Genomic DNA, 6,018 nt, shown 5'->3' on the forward strand with positions numbered 1-6,018 from the left:
GTCCCGAAGGGCAGGCTGCGCAGCTGCGGTCGCGGCCGCGGCGCGGAGAGCTGCGCGCAGGCCTCGCGCAAGCAGCGCAGGGGCAGCGGCTCCGCCTCGGACTCCACCCCGGGCTGCGGCTCCCGGGTCAGCACGTAGACCACGCTGAGCGGCCGGCTTCGCGCGTAGCCCCGGCCCGGGGGAGCGGCATGGGGCCGGCCCCGGCTCAGCGCCTCGGCCAGCGGGTCCTGCCAGCAGCTGCCAGCGCGCTCCAGGGCTCCGGACCGCAAGCACGGCCCTGCCGTGCGGGGGCGCTCGGGTGTCGGGCGCCCGGCTGTGGGCACCCGGGTAGGGGCAGGAGCCAGTGGCTACGGATCCAGGGATCTCAGGATCGGGAACCTGGTACAGGATCTGGAAATCCAAACTCTTGCCAGAAGTCCTGTTCCGGGATCTGGAGCCCAGGGCGAAATCCGGGGTCCGACTTGCAAGGTCCTGAGGATCTGAAGTCGGGGATTGGGTCCAGAGAATCTGGGACATCCAGTGATCCGCGGCCCAGAGTCACGTAGGGGATCCCGGGGCACCGGGACACCGCAGGAAAGAGTCTGCCGTCGCTCTCCCCTGCCCTCACATGTAGGGCGGGCCCAGCCCTTTCCCGGCCAACTGGGAAAGCTCCACCCTCGGCCCTGGGGCAGCGCCGCTCCCTCGCGGCCCCAGGACTTGGCCTCTCTCCTCCCTCCTCTACCGCCAGAACCACTGAGACTGGCGGCTTCCGGAAGAGCTTGTGCCCCCGCGCAGGCCAACCAGTGTGAATGGCTCAGAGCGGGCACCTAGGGGATGTGTGCCCAGGCCGGGACTAGGGGGGAGTTGGGAACTGCAGGAACTGCCTGGCGGGGATCTGTTGAATGAAGGCATCTCCAGAGACAGAAGGGTGTGCAGAACACATCAAAGAGCCTACATCCTTTGGGGCCCTGTTGTGCAGGTGGGGAAGAACCAGAATGGGGGAAGCGGGCTTCTCAGCCTGCCAGGAACATGGTACTTGGCATCTGAGCCCAGGCCTTGGCCCTTTCACCAGGGGGAGCTGCTTTCCCCATAATCTAATCTGCTGACCTCTGACCTCCACCCAAACATGACCATGGGACCTGAATCCCCATACAAACATTTCTCTACCTACCTGAAGAAGATCTAGAAACCTCAGCACTTGAGCTACCACAACGGCACAGCTTCCCAAATCCCTAGCCTTCCAGTGTGAGTTAGGGAGGCCACAGTCGGGTGTAAAAACCTCAGTGGGTTCTGGAATCAGGACCTGGGGACTCAGTCTCCAAGCTCACTCACCTCCGTGACAGAGCAGTGTGCAAACCCAGGACCACCCATCAGGCTGGAGTTATCACAGTCTTAAGTGTGTGTTGCTCGGCCAATTTCTAGAATGTGAGTCTAGCAAGTTAACTGCTTGGTGATTGTTACCCTGTGGAAGTAAAATGCACCTTCCCTGGCTTGACTCAGAGTTCAAATCAGCCCCGAATGGGACAGGCAGGAAGTAGCAGGGAATGAGAGTTGGCTCACAAGAGAGGCAGGTGTGGAAAACAGATGACTTGGAAGGCCCAGACATGGGTTAACAGGGTGAGATGCTGTGCAGGTGTCCCCACAAAACCATCCACCTGTAGGACCTGGAGGGCACCGGGGGCTGTCAGTGGATGCTTGAATCCTTCCAACCCCTCCACTACATGCTCCTCTGACCTTGGCTTGCATACCTCCAGGGGTGGAAGCCTCACTACCTTACGAGGCCAACCCTTCCATCTTCCTGACTGGAAGGAAGGTCTTCCTTGAATGGAGCTGAACCCTGTGTCTCTGCTCTGCCCTTCTGGGTTTTTTCCCAGTAGCCAGAAGAGTCCTACAATTCAGGAAAGCGTTGAAGTGATTTTTTTTTTTAAGATTTTATTTATTTATTTATTTGACAGAGAGAGAGAGATTGAGAGAGCACAAGCAGGCAGAGAGGCAGGCAGAGGCAGAGAAAGAAGCAGGCTTCCCACTGAGCAAGGAGCCTGATGCAGGGCTTGAGCCCAGGACCCTGAGATCATGACCTGAGCCGAAGGCAGTGGCCCAACCCACTGAGCCACCCAGGCGCCCCAAAGTGATTTTATTTTTAAATGAGGACAGGTGAGCAGAGGCAGTTAGCAATGGGGAGGGTAGCTGAGGGTCCGGAAGCTGTACAGGAGAGATAAGGGGATGGGAGAGATAAGGGGACCTGCTGCCAGGTTATCCTGGTGAGCATCACGTGAACCTTGCGGTAAGGGTGGCCCACGCCCTGGCCTGAGGCCCAGTCGGTGCCATACTTGGGGGCGGTGGCCTCCGAGAAACTGGACTGGTGGCTCGATCCGCCCCACCCGGCACCACGGACAATCACAGCACCCTTGCTCTTGCTTGCATCATGGGTGGTAAAGGGCTTCCCACTTCCCCATTATGGAAGCTCAGGAAGCCCCCGGGCTGGCCAGGAGGGGGTGGAGTCATCCTGGAGTGGGATGCCATGCAGGCACCCTTAAAGAGATGCTCTCATAGGGGTCTCAGAGCAACCATGAGGTGGGTGTTAGCAGGCCCTGGGAGAAAACAGCAGCCCTTCGGAGCCAGAGGTTTTTCCCCAGATCACTTGGCCAGTCACAGGGTTACAGGCACTTGAACTCAGGACTGTGGCTCCAAAGCCACTAGCTCCTTCCCCTGACCCCCGCCTTGTCCCCTCCCCAAATCCCCAGCTCCCACCAGCAGCCTGAACAACTCTGCAGGGTCAGGTGGGACAGAGCAGGGAGGGACTTCCCAGTGCCTGCCCCCAGCAAGCGGCATCCTGAGGCGCCTCCTCATAACCACTTCCCTCTTGGAAGTCTCTCAACAGTCACTGTTTCTCTGATGAAAACGCACACACATACACACACCCAAAACCAAAAAACCCTTTCCCGGTTCCTCTTCCGAAGCAGATAACACAGACACTCAGCAGGGCCTCAGATGGGTCCCACAGCCTCCCTCCTCGCCTCCTTGCCCATTTTGCAGGGGAGGAAACTGACTTTTCGGAAGGCATTTGGCCAAGGTCACATGGTTAGTAGTAAGTGAAAGAGCCATACTCAAACTCAGAACTTTTGCCTCCTGAGCCCAACGTGTTCACTCCTGTACCCTTCTGTCTCATGATTGCCATTTCTCAGATGAGGAGACTGAGGCCCACAGAGGGGAAGAAATTGCCCTGGGTCATTTATGGAGGCCATGGTAGCACTGGGAAAGGATCCAGACTCCCTCCTCTCCCTCCCCTTCTTCTCCTGCTCTGAGCCACCTTAGGGTCACGTGCCTGCTGTGCCCTCTGAGAACTTGCCCCCACCAGCTGGAAGCGATCTGACTCCCCAGGGAGGCAGGAGGCCTCATTGTGGGCAAAAGTGTGGTTGCCAATAAAGTCCTCCAGCTCCCCCTGCAGCTCCCAGGTCCCTGGGGGGAAGGAGGAGGCAGGGACAGAGGAATCCTCAGATCCCAGAGTATCAGCAAAATGCCCTCCCCAGTACCCCCAGGCTCCAGGGGCCCTGCTGGGAACTTACCCTGCAGAGTGAACTGGTGCAAATTCTCATTCCCCAGCCAGAATTTAAACTCCTGGCTCCCAAAACCTGCTTTGTAGGACCAAGAGCAGAACCATCCTGTTACTTCTGTTACTTCTGGAACACTTAGGGAGGCAGAGAAGGCCAACCAACACAGCAATTTGTGTTGCCAGTTTTCCAGGCTGGGCAGGAAAATCTTTAAAAAAAAAAAAAAAGATCTTATAGCAGAGAAGTCACTCCAGAGTCCCATGCTCACGTCCCAGCCTTATCCTGATGCCCCCCACCTCCCACTGCAAGCCAAGCAGTCCCCAGGCCCTACAGAGTTTCTTTCTTTCTTTCTTTCTTTTTTTTTTTTTTAAGATTTTATTTATTTATTTAACAGAAATCACAAGTAGGCAGAGAGGCAGGCAGAGGGAGAGGGGGAAGCAGGCTCCCTGCTGAGCAGAGAGCCCGGTATGGGGCTCAATCCCAGGACCTTGAGATCATGACCTGAGCTGAAGGCAAAGGCTTAACCCACTTAACCATCCAGGCGCTACAGAGAACCACCCAGAAACTACAGAGTTTCTCTCCTCAATATCCTTCAGTGTAAGGGCCTCTCCTTCCACGGTGGCCCGGACCCCTGTGGTCCTCCTAACCTGCGTTCCTGACTCTACCCCATCCGCGGCTGCAGACCACCTTCCACAGTGCAACCTGAGTCTTTTTCCTAAAATAGAAGTCTGACTTGGTCGCCCTCTGCTTATGATGCTTCCATGGCTCTCCATCGCCTCTGGCGTTCCTCAGTCAGCCATCCCGTGCCCTCCATGAACTGGCCTCTGCGGAGGCCCTAAATCCACGCTTGACCTGTGCCAGTCCATTCACAGGATCTCTTCAAACCCTCTTGGCCTCTCCTGCCTCCCTGTGTGTTTGTCTTTCTGGCTAACTGGAATGCCCTTCAGCACCCCCATCTATCTAGAGAACTTCTACTCAGCATTCAAGGCCCTTTCAAACGGCATTGCCTCTGAGAAGCCTTCTCAGACTTCTTCAGACCCTCTGGGGGCTCAGTAATAGTTGGTCGTGCAGGGGCCGGGGAGGAGGGCAGCCTCTCCAGTGGGCTCTGGCTCCCCCTAGAGGCCAAGGGAAAAGCGCCCACTGGGCCTGGCCTCCAGCCCTTTGAGCCTCCAGACACTCTCACCAGCCAGTGGCCCTCTTTGGGGTCTTCGTCACAAAAAGCTGGGGGGGCTCTGCCCTCCATTGGCTCAGAGAGCACCAGCCACTCAATGTGGCAGGCCCGCTCAGCAACTCCTGACAGCTTCTGGGGCTTATGGAAGGGGAGGTGAGCTGACAGGAATTGCCAAGGCAGTCCCCAACCCTCACCCTGCAGGCAATGGAACAGGCCAAGGGTGGGACCCCGGGAGCTCTTGCGACTCCACTGGGCCCCTGAAGAGACTCTCTTCAGAGGGCTGGGCCACGTCTGGTGGCCCACCGCTACCCAGCACCAGCACTGCCTGAGGCCGTGTTCCTGGCTCTGTGAACCAGAGGAAAAGGCAGAGTGTTGGCTCTGAGGTCTGAGTACTTCCAAGGCCCACACACCAGACCTCGCTCCTCACCCTCCCCACTTCTCTAGCCTTCCATGCTCCCTGGGGGTAGGGGGCAATCACAGTGGCTCATTCAACAGCAGCCAAGCGGAGACAGCCCTCTCTAGTCCTGGGGACAGAAAACAAAGAGAGCAGAGGATGGCCATGGTCCCACCCACTCACCAGGCTCACCCCAGGGCCCATCATGCCAGGTGGTCCATGTTTCCCCAAAAGGCCAGAGGCCCAGGTGTCTTAAGTCCCACCCTGTGCCCAGGGCAATGAGGGACACAGAGCCAGAAGTGGCTCCTTACTGGCTCTGAGATCATGACCGCCCAGCACATCGTCTCCAGACCTGACTTTCTCCACCCGGCAAAATGGGGAGAAAACCAGCTACCTCACAGAGCCAACCCTGGAGTGCTGGGAGCCCAGCCTGGGGCCGGGCACACACTGGGTTCCTTGCCCCTTGGTCATGGCCTCTCAGCAGAGACAGTAATTGCTGCGTCCCCTGCCTCATTTCACTCCAGGTCCCTGCCTGCTTCCCAGGATCCCTTAGCTTAAGGGCCTGGAGCCCTTTTCTCTCCATGACTTCCTGGGGCTCCAGGACAACTGGAAGACAGTTTTGCTGGCTTCCAGCTCCTGGGTTCTGCAGGAAGATGCAGGGCCGGGCGGCCCCAGCTTGGGCAGGGGGGAGTGGGCTTATCTCCTCCTGATATGAGGTTCTCTTTCCATCTCCCAGATTCCAGCTGTCAGGACCCTTGCCTCCAGAGCTGCCAAGGGTCAAGAGTTTGCACTATTTGCATCTATTTGCATAAATTTACAGCGCAGAGCCCAGATGATCAAACTCCCACCTTGCTCCTTGAGGCTAATGCGCCTGGGTGGGAGAAGGCACCCAGGGAAAGAGTGACGGTTGGTGGGGAGGACAT

Source organism: Mustela lutreola, chromosome 10, assembly GCF_030435805.1.
Source record: "Mustela lutreola isolate mMusLut2 chromosome 10, mMusLut2.pri, whole genome shotgun sequence".
Taxonomy (NCBI): domain Eukaryota; kingdom Metazoa; phylum Chordata; class Mammalia; order Carnivora; family Mustelidae; genus Mustela; species Mustela lutreola.